Source organism: Acanthochromis polyacanthus, chromosome 23 (genome assembly GCF_021347895.1).
Source record: "Acanthochromis polyacanthus isolate Apoly-LR-REF ecotype Palm Island chromosome 23, KAUST_Apoly_ChrSc, whole genome shotgun sequence".
Lineage (NCBI taxonomy): Eukaryota > Metazoa > Chordata > Actinopteri > Pomacentridae > Acanthochromis > Acanthochromis polyacanthus.
Genome location: NC_067135.1, coordinates 4,621,850 through 4,639,461, shown reverse-complemented (window position 1 = coordinate 4,639,461; position 17,612 = coordinate 4,621,850). Strand labels below are relative to the sequence as shown.

The 17,612-nt window shown below is 38.9% G+C and overlaps 1 protein-coding gene across 1 annotated transcript in view; it reads left to right on the top strand.

The window, feature by feature from the left end:
• Positions 1-17,612, top strand: part of nrxn2b (neurexin 2b) — a 704,661-nt gene that overhangs the window by 374,753 nt on the left and 312,296 nt on the right.

The following is a 17,612-nucleotide window of genomic DNA, read 5'->3' as shown; positions in this document are numbered from 1 at the left end:
CTTGGTGCAAGTGGGAAGAATAATAGTTGTAAATCTTGCTTCAGAGGACTTTAGTAGGGGGAAGGGGATGTCTCTATCCTCAATTCCCTTGTCTAATTGGGCATTCAAGCCTTTCTCTGTGGTTCTAGTGTGACAATTCCCCTGCCAAAATATCATGCACAGCTCAAACACTATAAACACTGAAGCAAAGCACCAGGTCTAAACGTGCGTGTAGGCAGAGTAAGAGTCTTGACAAATGCATAAACACATAAACTATAAAACTAGATAGGCACTTTTTTTTTCCTTTTACCCATTTACATCTCTGTACACCCGGAGTCACTCATGCTGTTTACATTTTTCTGACTGTTCAGCAGTCGCACACAAAGCCTTGCAAATCAAACACAGAAGAAATGGCAATAATAAGCCATTTTTCACAATCTCTTTGCTCCGTTTTAACACCATTTCAGCCTGAATTTCAAAGAAAAAAAACCAATTCGCCAAGCTTTATCTGTGTAATTGCACAGAGAAAATGGGGAAAATGGGTTTTGTGCTCTGTGTCGTCGTCTTCTTTGTTTTTGGAGAGGCAAAAAAGAACAAAAAAAATCTTCAAGGCATCCTTCTTTGTCAGCTAAAGTATGGCGAGGGAGCAACACAGAGTCCCAGAGGATAGCACTGAGTGGATCTAGTTTTGTATAGTGAATGCAGGTCTTGGAGCGAGACATGTTAAGCATACATCGCACAGAGAAAATGGCTCTGTCCTTCCTGTTGACAACCGGCAGAACACTGACGGCAGATTTCTTCGCATACCTTCGCCTTGAAGCAACCTTGTTGACTCTACAGCAACACATTGTAAAAGGATCTGTATCAAATATGCCAGAGATGCTTTGCAATATGATGGTAAAACACGATAATGCAGAAAGATCCTTTAGTTATGCCACTGGAGGTGAAAGATACCACAAATCATGATAAGCTGAATGTGAAATCACAGTAGGTGCATATTTTTGGAACTTGGAATGTGTGCTTGTCAATTTGATATAGAAGAGTGAGCAAACTGACACTAATTGGCTTCTGCTGTGCTATACATCTCACATTTCCTTTAACATATGTCAGCTCTATTTATCTGATGATCTATTATGTCTGTATATAGTAGTAGTAAGTACTAAGAGTATTTTTCATGATATAGCTGTCACAGACTGTTGGTCAGTCTTCTGTCAAATGCATGCATTATCAAAGAAAACAAAGAAATAGATTAAAACAGTCTACAGTATATCTCTCAGAATCTTTCCCAATGGGAATCCTCGACTGTATGAATTGTTTTGCTTACCAACACCCATGCCCAGTCGCCACTTTGATCCATAAAATAATGGTTTTAATTATCACAGAATACATTAAAATATGAAATGGGATTTCCTTCATTCAACCCCTTTTCTTTTTCTCTGCAGGAAAATGTCAAACAGCCTTTTGTTTGATGTCTCCTATTAAGAGGGCTGCTTTGACTATTTCAGTAGGGCTTTTTATTTTTTTGCCACAGATCTGATGGGGGTGTTGGCCCATTTTTTACACATTTACAGTGAGAAATGTTTCCACTTTTGACTATCACATCATGGGTGTTTTTCTTTTCTCCCATTTTCAATATGGACATATGTTCTGCCTTTGCCAGGTGTTGCTCTTATAATTTAACCACCAATTATCATGTTTGTTTTGGGGCTTCATTATAATTACAAGTACAAGCAGCTTCCTCCTGGGGAGATAGCTGGGACAATTAGCAGCATCCTCTTTTGTGACAGGAAGCAACAGGGTTTATTTTGCGAAATACTTGCACCAATAATGCCGTTTGGGGTGGACAAAGGCTAATAGACCCATTTGTTTATGCTAATTATGCCAGCTATCACAATTAATTAAACAATTATATATTGATCATCGTGGTATGCAAAGCTCTTTAAACCAAGGACACTTAAGGTTAATTAGTAAATGTTTTCTGACTAAAACCAATAAGAATATACACACTTTGTGGCATCTCGCAACATGTTTTGCTAATTAATGTCACTACTGCAGCGTAGCACTTGGCAACTAATGTAAGAGTTTGTAGGTCACACTAATAGTTTTAGTGGCTTTTTTAAAAAAAATTATTTGTATCTTGTAATTTAGAATTTTCTAAATCAAAACTTTAAACAGGTTGGGCATTTAGAAGAGGAAGTAAACACAAACATCTGCACCCCTTGGGGGAATAGCCTGTTTTACTTTTTAAAGAACATGACAATGTCAAAGATATTATCTGTTTTTTACTATGTGGATATACAGTCATGGGATATTAGGAATATCAACAACTGTAGAAAAAAACAACTAATGAAGCATTTTTTTCAGGTTGTGGAGATGCAGGGAGGAGGAGTAATTTGGCACACCACATTCAGACGGTGCCTGTCCCTTTCTTTTGAAGATGCTTGCTAATGAGGCATACTTGTGTAGAATTGTAAAGAGATGACATTGAATATGTTCCATCTTCCAAGAAAAGCAGAACAAATTGAAACACAATATGGAGGAGAGGTTTGGCAAGGGAGAGAGACAGAGGAGGGGAGAAAGACAAACAGGTACACAGATTGTAATGAGCTCTGTTTTTGCCAGCAGTAAAATTGAGATTTGCCGTTTGATCGCCCCAAAGTTTTCCTTCTTTTCTGGTTAATATCAGCATCTGACAAACCAAGCTAAGCTAGCCACAGATCCTGCTACAATGCCCAAACCTTTTCATATCTCATGGCAGACGCTTGAATTTCAGTTTGTTTTTTTCAGAAGCACGAATACAAAAGGAAAAGTGATAATTAGCGTGTAATATAAAAAAAAAGAACTAAAAATGATCTGCCAATAAATGATCGCAATTGTGCATTAGACGTTAACAGTTGTAGCTGTTAAATAATAAAAATCAAGCTGTTAGGAACCCCAGCCAGTTGAACATATCCTGTTTTAATGTGTCTGCTGTTGCCAGAAATTTCAAGTTAGGAAGCCAGAGGTTCTCATAAACACCCACTTTCCAGGAAAACATTGGCACTCAGCTGTGGCCATCGCCTTAGAAGTTGATGGATACTCTGAAAGTTTTTAATTTGTCCAGAAATAGAAACACTTTATCTTATATAATGCCACAGACTGTCCGTTCACAGTGTAGCGATGCAAAATAGGCGTAAGTAAGTGGGCTTGGTGGGTTTCATTCCGACAGTATCCACATGAAATACACTGTTCTACACAAAAATGCCAAGTCACTTGTATCCAGCTGATAGTCTAGGTGAATAAATTAAAAGTATCTAATTAAAAAAAAATCATGAGAGGCTCTGAAAAGGCTGCAAAAAGACTACTTTAATATATGGCTTAATCCTCTTTACAGAGTCTCTTAGTGGTATGTGATAGTGTAAGAAAATGACTCAAGCATTTAAAGGATATAGTTAATGTCACACTACGTAGATAGGCTTCGCCTGCTGCCCCTCCTTACAGGAGAGATTTTCCTAATGCTACCTTCCTCTGTAAGAGGATCAAGATGAGCAACATCACACCTGCTCCAGAGCTGTTGGGGATTCATCGTCATGCTCGGTTACACAACAGCGTGGGGTGTTTTTGGTGACTGCACCCACATTCTCAGATAAAGTGAACTTGAACTTTCTAAAACCCTAACACACCTACTGCATGACTTTCATAAAATATGTTTTCCACTGCCCGACATTCGGCCGTGACGGCGGGTGCCATTGTAAGTTGTAAGTGCCATTGTAAGTTCAACAGTGGCTTGCTTCAGTCAGTATCATCAGTCCCACTGTGTATGCCCCATCCTCGGTCCTCTTCAGTGCAGTCACCGGTCCATTAGCATTTCCACTTTTTTTTTCCAATGGAATCCTCTGTCAGTATGAAGGTAAAACATATGAATCAAGTCATCCTCTGACAATATACAATACCACGTTACCTCCTTAGGGGGTTCCTGTTCTGCCATTCTATTGTATGTAGATTAAATATCATTACCGTGATTCCAGAGTCTGTGCCATTATGTAGGAAGAATGCATTTCTCCACCTCCTTTGCTTCTTCTTATCGCTGTCTTCCATATTATCATGTCAGCGTGAACAGTAACAAGAGGACGATCCGTTAAGTGAAGGACAAGATGGAGATGTGATCGTACAGAAAGAAAAGGAAAAAAAAAACCTGTCCAACACGGCCACTGAAAGGAACATTTCAATCGAGAGGCAAAATACTGCAGCTGCTGTGCTTTACAGCACCGATTACATATTTTTCTTCAAAAATTTTCTTGACCTCACAAGCTGCGAAAGGGTACACAATGCTAGCCGCAAGGACTCAAGTGTTAAAATGCTTCAAGGTCTCAATATACTGACAGCTTTCTTGGAAAGCAATCTGAAATGTCTATGATTAATCCCTGCCAGCTGAATGCTCAAGCCATTGTGGAGGTGTTGTAACCTACAGCTTCGTTAATGGCCTCTAGGTGCTGGTTCCATGAAACCTTAAAGACATCCCTCTTAAATACAGACAGATACTTTCACTTCTACTACATTCAAGTAGTATTTTATGACAAAGATGCAATAGCTTAGAGGTGCTGGATGCATGTTTGCTGTATTGATACTTGAGACCATCACACTTTGATTACATGAGGCTTTTCTCTGTTTCACTGAAGAGATTCTTTTGTCTGAGAAGCAGAGACTAAAGAACACCAAGTTCTCTTTCTCTACTTTAATCTACTTGAGTGTAATGTCTGTGTTGAAAGATTTTTCTTGATAAAATTCGCAATATCTTAAAACTAATCAAGCAGATCAGTAATTCCAGAACAAGGTCCCACTGACTTTTTCCATTTATTTCAAACTGATTTTCAGTCTTCTTCTGATGATAGTCATTATTTCGTATCCATTCAGGGAAGATACCAGCATTCCAGCGTTCTCTTGAGACTTGTTAGCTCAAATTTCTGTGAGTGTGAATAGTGAACCAGGTGTGGATGTAAGGTTTTGTTTAAAACCTGATGCTCTCAGGAAGAGAAGAGTAAGAAATATCTGTGTACGGGATGTGTTACAACATGTGCACTGCATTCAATTTCCTCTTTAGCACAGTTTCATTTTGCACCTGGTGAAGGATTGTGAGTGACAGGGAGGGAAGAGGCAATGTAATGAAGATCTGCCAAAGGAGCGCCTCAACCATTTGCATAATAATAACTAAACAAATCACATGCAGTATAACTGGATTAGCACTTCACATCAGACAGCATAAATGTCTGAATCAGTTTCTTCAGCCTCTTGCGTGGCACATATGCCTGAAAAAGCTTCAGGAAGGTGAAGACAGCGTGAGCAGTTTGAGACAGATGCTGTGTTCATCAACATTAATTTGTCATGATCCACATTGTCGTCAGCACAGCGGGTGATGTTGCCAGGATCGCTGTTCTTACCATCTTTATCATTAAATTTTAACTCAACAGCATCTATTCTTAACTACTGTTTGGCCTATATCATTATCAGGTACACACATGCTTTTTTTCTTCTTTTTTTCATGTGAATTCAGAGACTATAGGTCCTTCACATAGTCTTGTGAAGTGCTATCTTCCCTTCCTTTACAGATTCTGTTTGCCTCCTTTTGATTCATTTCCCTCCCCTGTCCTTCTCTATCCCCTCTATTTTTCTGCTCAGTTTCAGTCCTCTCTCAATAAATGATGGGCTAGGTATCTTGAGTGCTGCAATAGAGCAGTGTGTTTTACCTTTTTTTTTTCTCCTTTTTTTTTCTCACACTGACCTGTCTTACATTACAATTTACTACGGCATTACTCAGAGCTTTGGCCATTTTCCCACCCCACCTTCTTTCCCTCTCCGGCTTCATCACTCCCTTTCATCAAAAGCCAGCTTCCTCACCAGAGGTGGATCCGAGATAGAGACGGCAATTCTGTGTCTGTGTCTGCACACTCATGCATGTGTTTACAGTTATGCTCAGTGCTTCCTGCAGACACAATCTGTCAACTAACTCCTCTAAAAGAACATTTAGCCACTATTTATCTCCTGTTTATTGCAAACTAGTTCTGAGATGACAATTGATTATTAAGTGCCCAAAATTAAACAGAAAATTCCACAATTTTGAAGTCATTCTGTTTAATCAATAATAAAAACAACTATTAGTCATGCTCTTATGCTAGAATATGCCAGTTGACATATGTTACAATATACAGCATATGAAACAGTTGGCATGACATAAGCGCACAGTTTGTGCAATTCATAATAGAAACTATTTAACATAAAGTGTTTATATGTATGTGGGAAAGCAAATTAATCATAGCTCATACACACTCAGACTGGAATTCTCATACATGCAAACAAAATGCCAAAAAAGAGAGTGGTACTTTGTGTTTATAGTGATGTTTATAACCTCTCTTTTATCAGAGGAGCCAAAATACAAAGTGTTTTTTTTTTTTTTACTCATTTTATGGTAAAAATGTCAAAGGTCCCTGTTCTGATGAGAGCGTGAACAGAAGAGCCATTTCATGAGAAAAAATAAAGAAAGTGCAATTAGTACAGACAGGCGGTACACAATGTCCTGGGAATGTACAAAAGGGTAATAGGTGATGGAAAAAAGATAATGCAATGAAGCAGTTTTAATACAAGAATAATTGAAAATTGACTTGGATTGCCTAACGCCAGGCGGGTTGTCAGTGTCCTCGATCTCCTGCTGTTTCTCTTATAGACTCTTTTAAATTGCCGCTCCACTTAGCGTATCTTGATTTTCAAAATTGCATAAGCGAACAGCAGCACCACCAATTGTAGGAGTGTTTAGGAGAGAATGGAACTGGCTTTGTCCCACATGGTCATAAATCCCCGGGGCCTCATTGGCTGGCCTGCGCTCACCTGGCAGATACCAGACTAGTAATAATGCCCCTGATGAATGCGATATTGTCATGGGGGCATTTGTTTTTTCCACACTCGCAGAGCCCCTTCTCCATCATCTTAGGACTGAGAAAGACAGGTTGAAGCCTGTCTGCCTCTACTAAACCACCTTCCAAGCTATCGTTCAGATGCAGTTTTTCCAAACAGCTCGACTGGTGGATATTTATAACATGTTAAAGTCAAGTTACAAAAAAAAAACCTCATCCCAACACATTAAATTGTATTCTGTCATTACAAGCAAACATTGCATAAAGTTCTATTTTAAAAACTTAGGCAACATTAAATGCATTGCTCTGAGTTATTATGTAAACTGACAGTCAAAATATGTCATGCCTCTAGAATCAGTGAAACAACCCTCAAAAAGTCAATCCAATCATAAAAAATTACAGATCAAGCTGAATCTTAATATGTAAGCCCCTGTGTCATTCTTTGAGCTAGTAAGTCCATGCATAGATTCTGCTTGCATTTCATTCCACATTGTCAGTATGGCCTCCCACATCTCCTGTTTTGAAGTAGAATGCCGCCCATCCTCATACAGCTTCCTTGCTCCACAGGTTCTCAGTAGGATTAAGGTCAGACGATGATGGTGGCCGCACTGTGTTTTCTTTTTTACTCCTTTTATTCCCTTTGCAACCAAGCAGTCTGTGGTGTTTTGTGCGGCATGGGGCATGGCACATTGTCCTTCATGAAAAGGATTTTTTTTTTCCCAAAAAGGCATGCGTCTTCTTTTGATATTGTGTCAGGAAAACCATCAGTTAAAACCATTTCTGGTGGAGGTCATTCTAATTACAGTCTCACTTTTCAGTATTGCAGTCCAGAACATCAGTCAGGAACCTCCCTGCTGCTGTCACAATTGTAACATAATAATAAAAGAGACATATCTTTATTTATGGCGTACTTATCTATAATAAGTTGCAACATCCAAAACACTCCATTGTTCTAGACCGTTCAGTCTAGCGTGTCAGTGAATAAAACAGCTTGAAAATTAATTTCCACATATTTCTGCTTCCCTCTCTCTGTCCTTAATAAGTCTTTATAAGCCTTTATCTGACCCAATTTATCTGTGCTCTGAATCACTCACAGATCTTTTCACAGTGCAGTGCTTTCTCTCCAGTTTTCACCAAATATCACTGCTGGTAATGCCTCTTGCAAGACATTGCAATATTTCATGCTTTTTATCTAAAAGATCTTCCTCTCACCATATTGTGTGACAACTGTGACTCGCCTAAAACTGTGAAACAGCTTCTCCAAGTCGGCTTCCCTTTAATTAGGATCAACTTGGAAAATAACCCTTTCTTAGGTTTAGAGTTGTTTTACAAGATGTGGAAAAACAAAAACAAAATAAGCAAAAACCTCGTCTGAAGAATTACATTTGATTTACATAAATCCTACTGATTCGGCTGTCGGATGAGATGTACCTGTCCCTTTTAAGCAACAGATTTTAAATTGACATAGCAGCACAATATATTAGCCTCAGTGAATTATGTGCAATAATGTATCTTTATATGTCAAAAGAGGGTAAATGGCAATAATGATTAAAGCAATACAATAGATTTGTGCACATGTAGATGTGCTGGAATTCAGTTTGTTTACACAGATGTACAAAATCTTTAGTTTGACAAGTAACTGTGTGTCGTGTGGTTGTAAGCCCAGTTATGTGGAGATTTGAGGTAATGGGTGTTGTGGCATTGTAGAGTCTGATCGTTGGCGACATGAAAGAGCCTACAAAGTGTTGTGATTCAGGTGGCTGCATCAGTCTTTGGCTGAACATGCTCCTGAGCCATTGACAGCTTTTAGCTTCCCTCTCATCCTCTTCTCTGTCACTGTTTCTGCATTGTCCACTTACATCCCCACCACTGAGTTGGCCTCCCTCACCGACTTGCTTGGTTTGTTGGCATAATAATGCCACCTCCTTAGCACATTACATAGGTCCTCCCCCTCCATCTATCTTGATGGCAGAAGGCAGTAGAGCAGTCCAGATGCCCCCTTTCCAGTTTCTAGTGGGTGAACCTGAGGTGTATTCTGTTCTACCCTTCCAGATGTTGGAGCTCCTCACCCCATCTCTAAGGCTGAGCACAGCCACTATGCAGAGGAAACTCATTTTAGCTGTCCTTATCCATAATTATCAGCAAATGATGTTCTTCCCAAACCAATCTCCTCCTCAATCCAGCTGTGCCTTAAGATCCCGTCCATAAATATTACTAATTAAATTGAAAACAAAGAGCAACCCTGGCACAGGCCAGTGTGCAGTTGTTTGACTTAATGCCAAGAAGATGGACACAGCTCTCCCTCTTATTCAGATTCATAATAATTTAGAACTCAGTGTATACTTCTGCCCACAGCAACGACGGGGGAGTCTGTCATAAACGCCCAGTTGAAAACTGACAGTAAAACAAATATTACTTTCTTGTTCTTTTAAATAACCCGTGAGGGACATTTCTTTTCTTTTTTCTTTTTTTTTGGGCAAAATTAAATTCAAACTCCTCCTTAAAATAGATTTAATAAAAATTATTTTCATTTTCACAGAAACCTAGATATTTAATTCATGTGGACGCCTCGTTTATTGAACAGTGGAGGCATATGGAAGGAAAATTGCAGTGTTGTTCCGCAGACAGTGAATAATAGAAGTGGTACAACATTGTGACAGCAGCCACTAGAAATTGTATGACTACACTTTGTGATTCACAATGAGAAACTGTTGAATATATGTATGTAACATCTATGGTATCGTAACAATGTGGCATCTGAAAGAGAAATTCTTTGAGCCCACAGCCAGACAGTAATTGATTGGACCAACAAAAGAAGGCTTGCCTCAAGACATCCTCAGTTCAAAAGTGCAGACTGTGCACATTCAATTTCTGCCACTTTTGACAGGTGCAATGAAAACTAGACTTGTAAAACACTGCTATAACAAGCCTGAACAGCTGACCTGCACTGGCATTTGTACCATATATCATGTTGGGTAGAAGTGAGTGGATAGGAAGAGGAGATAACGAAAGACCAGGATATTATGATCACAAAAAGTGGAAAATGAGAGGGCAGTGGGCAGAAGACAAATATGTGGAAATGGAGAGTAAAAGATGGTGACTGAGAAAACTGGGGAAGAAAAAAGTGAAGTGCAGCAGGAGAAGCCAGTCAAGCCAAAGTGAAAGGACACTGATTGCAGACTGACATTTCATACAGGGAGAATGGAAGCTTGAAAGTGTATAATGATGCCTGTCTGTGTCACTACACAGTCTTTCAGAAAGTGTCACCAGTGAGCACTGTCACATATTCTGATACGGCCCTCTCAGGAACTTTGACAACAACTGACTGAGTTTGAAATAATAAAAAAAAACAAAAGCATTGTAATGGTGGCAAACAATGACACATTACATCCCCTTTTTGTTTTAAAATGGATCATATCGGGTATTTTTTTCTCCTCTAATGTAGATATACATCACTGTTGGGAAATCGTTGGTTAGTAGCAGCCTGTATAATTTTAATACAACAGGCTATGCCATAAATGATTAAAGAGCAACTAAGGGACTTTAGATATGCTATAAAGCACGACATCAAGGGGTTTATTAACTGCATGTGCTGCAGCTTAAATACAGCAAATATGAACACATCAAATAATGCCGTTCTTGATTAGTGGATAAACTATTTTATTACAGTGCTAGTGTGTAAATAGCAGTGATTTGTGGGTATGAACGTAATGTTAATTGAAATATTATTGGGTCAGTGGACGCACAAAGACCCTGGACCCTTCCCAAACAAGCTGATTACTTTCCATTAAATACGCTGCTGGTGTCTGTTGTTTTAATGCAAGGCGAGATACTCTACTGGATAAAAATAAGGTGGCAAGATGGTCTACAGAGTTGCACATGGATGTTAAGTTTGCGATTTTCAACCCCTTTTAAAGGAAGTTATGTGCATTTTATTGTGTTTAGGATGATTCTTAAACTGTTGACTACAGCTATGTTTTTAGACACCTTCCAGTTGATCAGAACCGTCAGTGGCCTAATCTAACTTAGATTAATACAGAATAACTGCTTACCACATGCTACCAGTTACAGAATTCCCCTCTTTGCTGCTAAAGTATAACCGAGTTAGATGGAATAAATTGGTTGTTGCTCAAGAAACAATAATAACAATAGCATGCCAATCAATAGACAATGAGCACATTTTCTCCATCTTAATCTCTCCTCCTCACTTTGCTTGTGTTAAAATGTTTGTGCATTTTAAAGACTTAATTGTAATGAGTCACTTTTGCCTTTAGCCTTGTGTAATGATTGTCACACCACATGCTAGAAAGCTACAACTATAATTGGTACATGACGAACACAATCAAAACATCACAAGCCTGTTTTCGTCCATAAGGTAGCAATTTTATACCCAAGGTTCACCTGCCTAAATAGTCAATTTGAATATTGATGACTTGTTGCTGGTAATGAAAAGCAAAATATATTTAGACGGATAATTTTACACAACTGTTCATCATTCCATCTTCACTCATTCTATCCAGTTACGCTGTTTTTAGACTTTTCTCCCTTACTCAGTTGCCTGCATTGAGTGTTCGATAAAGAGAAAGAAGAGAGAGTGAGACTGTCACACTCTGAAAATGTGTTTTACCACCTGTCGTTACAGTAGAACTGAGCCAGAATGCACCTGTTGCCACAATTGTGACAAATAATTACAGCTTTAGTTGTCGTCAGTCTTTCTCCCCCCCCAAAACATCTCTTGCTATATCATTTGTTTTCAAAAACGTGCATCCAAAACACAGAGCGTAATTATATAACTTATAATTTAGCATCAGCAATTAACACACAAGCAACATCAACATTTATTCTCTACACTAGTCATCTTGTTGTGGCATCTTTACAGATTGGAGCGTCTCTGTAATTAGCAATCATAGATTCCCTGCATCTTCCTGCTGGCTGCCATTGTCCCGGCCTTGCCTAAAACACACACACACCCCACCCTGACAGTCATTCATTTGCACAGAGCAGTACAAAGATTTGTGTTTGTGCTTTTGTGTGTTTGCATGTATTTTTATGTTTCTCATCAGTAATCATTCAATCTTTGTCAATTAGAGCCAGCATGGTAGCGGAGCAAAACAAGCAATAGCGAGGGGAGAGCAGTAAGGACTTGAGAGGGAGGCAGAGAGTCCTAATAGAGCATTTAATGAAAGTTAATGGTCGGCTTTGTGTTCACCAGGGAATTGGCAAGAGGGTGGCTGAGAATTGTTCAGAGATCAGACCGAGGCGTTGTGCATTCACGGCCTATTCTCATTATCAGACTTCTCTTAATGACGAATATAAATAATGTATAGCACAGTGAGGCAAGATATGGGGAAAGATTGCAACACCATCACTTCACTTGGGAGCCAATTACAGGCAAAGATGAAATACAGGTCTCGTCTTGAGCTGACAAGGTGTACTGACCGAATAAAACGGATAGCGCAACACTGCAATTGGATTCAAACAATATCTCTCCAAAAAAAAATCTAACTTTTCCGTCATTGAATAATCCAAAAACTCTTATATTTTCATATGAAAGCCAGAGTGCCTCCGATAAAAAGCACTATTTGAATGTTTAGATGGATGTCACGAGTTTACGCCCATGAAATTCCTTTTGCCGATAACTCAAAAATAATGAAGACAAAAGTAAAATCGGAGCTCTGAAGTCCTTTGTTTTTGGATGATGGCTCTGTTTCCAGACCAAATTATAAACATACCCTTACATCTCATTAAAACAATGCTCTTTCATCCTACAAATTCACATTAATAAGTAGTTTGTCAACATGCCTGCCTTCGGTTTGCCATAGAATCTAATAAAGAAGCTGCAGAAGAGATGATTTTGTGTTTATTCTGCGGAGATCTAGCATTGTCTGGGCAGTATTATTGATATCCCGGTGGTGAGTGGATTGTTGTGATATTCAAAGCAGACTCCCATCTTCAATTAGTATCACAGGTCTCCTCGATCTTCAAGTCAATAAAGCAAGCTGTTTAAATGGAGAAAAGTACTCTTTGTGCCGTTTAGTATTATTGTGTGAAGCAGACTTAAAATAGCAAAGAAAAGAGAAATTTTGCAAATTCTGTGCCTTGTCATGAAGTTTCTTTTCTCTCAGCGTGATGTATTGATCTTCTGATGGTGTGGTCACTTCGGGTCTGCCTGATCGTGCTTTAGATACAAGTGATTCAGTTTCCACGAAGCATTTTAGAGCACCCTGCAGTACCCCCTCTGTCTCGCCTTCAGTCTAACCTTCAAAATCAACTCTGAGAAAGCCCCTTTTTACTTAGAATAACAATTTGACTTCTGACACTTTCATTTACTTCTGACGCCATGTTCTGCAGTGTCACGATGCTGCTTGGTCAGCAATGTTCAACTGGAAAGCTCGCCATATTTCTAACAAGTGAACATTAGCTGTTGATTTATTGTAGCAGGTTTCTGATGCGTGTCATTGTAACACTGCTGAAATGGAAGAGAAACAAGTCAAGGAAATCCCACTGTTGGTAAAAAGATTAACATGGGCAGTTCTACCAGTTTGCTTGAATTTGATTTCTAGTGGGCTGGACCAGAAAAATCACAGCATAATAACCTATAAATAACAACAACTCCATATTTTGTCTTTGTTTTAGTGCAAAAAAAGTAGATTCTGAAAATGTTAGTCACAGATATCTGCAACTGAATGATATAGTATTTTACTTTATGATCAAAATGACAAAAGTCAGACAAAAAGAACAGCAAAAGCAAGACAAAATATTACAAAAATCGAACGCAAAATGACAAACGAGACACAAAACAGCACAAAAATGAGGCAAACGACAGGAAAAAAAAATTGACAAAAAGTGACAGTGACAAAAAAGTACAAATGAAAAAAACTGAGACAAAAAAAATTACTCAAGTGACACAAACAAGACCAAAAATGACAAAAGGGAAAACTAAACAACAAAAAGTAGACAAAAACACAAGCGAGACACAAAGGAAACACAACAGGACAAAAATGAGAAACAAAATGACAAAAACATGAGACAAACGGCAAAAGTCAGACAGAAGAACAACAAAAACAAGACTTACTTTATGATCAAAACAACTTCTCATGGTCTAGAAATTATTTTTAATTTCTGATTTCACAAATTCACAGTCTGCAGTTAATGCCTTCTCTGTAATTTTTACATTTTGCTTTGTCAGATTGCCGCAGACCGCATGTTAAACACCCCTGCTTTAAATGCTTCTAAACCCTTAAACTTTCATGTTTCTTCCAGTTTTACATACAAATATGACATATTTCCAATGTGTTATCAGACTTCTGAACACCACTGTGCATACAGATTAAAAAAAACTGTATAAATTACACATACACAGGACTTAAATACTGCACTTCTAAGAAAGCGAGCATGTAAGTTATCAACAAAACATTTTCTGATCGTTGTTCTTTTTTTTGTCAGACAAAGATCTGGTTGTGAATAGCTGCATTGGGTCCTAAGGTCATCCACCCATCTTTCAATGACTCACAGATCAAACTTTTAGATCAGCAGAACTGCATAATAGAAGTGTTCATGCCAGGAAAAAAAACACAAAAACCATCATTACAGAGATATTTCACTTTAAAGCCTTGAAAACAATGAGAGTCTAGTATAAATGTAAAGTGGGTACGCTCTACCAGACGGGGCTGTCAGAGGCTCTCCAGAGACCAGTATCCAAGCATCCCGATTCCTCCCATCGGCCCCTGAGAGGTCATTATGGTAACCATAGAGATGTGGAGGTGGTGTTCTCTGGTGATGTCTGGGAGGCTGTAATTGGTCCCGTCTTGTGGATCTGTGTGAGCTCTTCGGCACCACAAGCATGCATCACTGCTGGGACAGCAAGGCCAGAGCAGGACGATATCTCTGACTGGGAGGAAAATGGTTCGTCATCATTTTAACCTTCCTGCTCGAGAACAGTCCTGAGAAACCCGTGAGCCCTTTGATAGATACAGTTTGTGTCCGCAGCAACATATTTTGCACATTCAAAGTTTTATCTATATTGCTGGTAATATTCTACACCCCACCTGCAAACTGAATCAACACTCAAAACTTTGTTAGACATGTGAAGAAAGAAAAAATTAAGCTGTTTAACTGCCACAACACCTCTTGCTGCATCAAAAGCTACTTTTTTCCAACTGAGCTTGAAAACCAACACCTCTTTAATAGAGACCTTTTCTGTCACCAGGTTTACAATAGGTTAATGAGGTTTATTTGAATTTTGTGAAATAGCAGCTTCCCACTGCATAAATTGGAAAGACATAAGAAGTGTGCGTTGGGTCACCCAGCTGTGTGCGTTTATGTAGCTCATCTTGGATCAGTGCTTGTTGAGACATTTTGGGAATCTTACATGCCAGCTTTGTTCCTCGCAGCGTTTAGATGTTAGAAATCAGAACATTCAAAGCAAACACTCCTAACGATGCTTAAGCCGTGTTGCATGAAAAAAATAAAAAGAACGTGGACGAGACGTAATATATGCTGCGGAACAAAACATCCATGGCCCAAATGAGCAAGGAAGTCAAAACTTTACCCGAAGAAATCTGTAATTCAAATGAAAGTATTCAACTCCACAATGAGAGCCCAGTTCGCCGAGTGGGTAGGGTATGTGTGCTGCATATTTATAGTCTTTACTTGACTGAAAGAAAACAAAACTTGCATGACTAATTTTTACAGTGCATCTGGCGCAGAAGCCTTCCTTCCCTCCCTCCTCTCTTGTCTAGTCTAGTTATGCAGTCAGCCAGTGGAATCTCAAACATTCTGTTGACGTCTGCGGAAATGCGCTGTTTGCTCTTTTGAGATTAACTCCATACCGATAATTTCATATTTGCTAAATGGTTCTTACAGGCCTGATTTCAGGACATCACTCAGTTGGACAGCTAATGAATTCATTGTATTGATTATAAAGCCCGGGAGCCCTGGCTGGGAAATATGAAGTGTCAAGTACTCATTAATTCTGGAGAGGAGTTGGCAAACATCATTGACTCATTCCATTACACAAAGTCCACATATAATTGACCTTGTGGCTCATTGCTTCTCACTTGAAAGTTCCGTTTTTCGCAGCGGAAAAATGCAGGTTTTCTTACGGTCTTATCTTTGTAGCGGGATCTCGCCCCTGTGTGAAAGGTTTTGCTTATGTTCATTTTATGCTTACTTAAAGATAAAGCACAGAGTAGGGGTTTTGATGATATGAAAAGCCTGAAGCATTTCAAACCGTGTTTATTCAAATGCACTTACATCAAAGGCCTCTTTGTGTTTTTCATAATTTCACTTGGCATTTTCTGCAAAACTCTACAGAACTGAGAGCTGAGATAGGAAAAGAGAGAGAGAGAGGAAAATAATTGGGTTTAAAAGTGGATGGGTATATCCTTTTATGTTGTAATATAAAGAGACCTTAATTGTACTTGAGCAGTGAGATTTCCCAGAGTTCATCTTTATCATCTCTCTTAGGATTCATAAATTCTGCTTCCTTCATGAGTTTGCGCTGCTGAGTATATTCTGCTCTGCTTCCAGGAGAGTACGGTTTATGGACAGGCTCATGGAATGAATCTGTCAAGCGTCAGATGTCATATCCAATACTCCAGGCTTGATGCTGCGCAGTCTATTCATGTCAGCTGTAAGCTACTTCTTTGAATCATGTAATAGTCAAAACATGCTCATACCGCCTCTGTAATGACAAGCATTTTGTCAGGGATGTCTCTCAGGAGCACACCTCCCTACATCCACACTGCTTGGCGTCAAAATGTCAGTTCTTTGTCTCTTTGTGACTGTAATATTTGCTGTCTGCTACATGCGTTTGGTAGCGCACACCTTCACAGGCACAGCAGGAACGCTATGCAGCTGTAAAAGATTAGCTAATTAATCCTGCAGCGACCGGTGAAAGATTTTTATTGCCAATTTTGTACAGTATCTATAAGCTGTGAAGTTTAATTATTTCAGGTCTTCGCTCATTGACTTTTCTCTCTGTAGGGGGCAGTAAAGGTCACGGTAAAGTGCATGTTAATTAGCAGTAAGTTCTTCTACATGAATGTCCATCATAATCAAATGGCTGACTGTGGCATGTTCCAGTATCTACCCCTTCTGGTAACAGTAGTACAGGTTTTCTTGCAATGTTGGGTCATACAAATGTGCTTTTGAAGATGATTTTAAATGGCAGCCAGGATGTGAAGATATGTAATGTGACTTTGGGCTACTAATATAAATAAGAAATATGTGTTGTAGAACAGAAAGTTATCTGGACTAAGGCTTTTGAAACTGAGTAATGTACCAGCGATGCTCTACATGTTTTGATCAATTCTTAGAATATTGTCAGATTTGGGAATAAAGCCTGGGTTTGAAGCAGATGTATCCAACATTTGTAATCATTTTTCACCATGTCAATGACTGATACTGCAGTTACAGCTGCAATTCCTATGTGGCTGTATCGAGCAGTGGTCCATTTGAGTGTTTGAGTATTGATTGATTGACCAACCTTATGGTTTATGGTCGCTCTTTATTTTTACACTGCTGCCATGTTGAGGAACAGCCTTCCATTACATGTGCACATGTTTCAAATGAGAGGGGCTTATTGTAGTCAGGTCACTTTTTATTGGAGTGGGGTCACAGATTTATAATTATATATTTTCAGTTCAAAAATAATCAAAACAATGCCTTGGATTGTAGCTTACTACACTGAAAGTTTCAAGGTTTTCTAAATGTTAGTCTTGTGCAGTAAGGCAGCTTTGGTAGCAT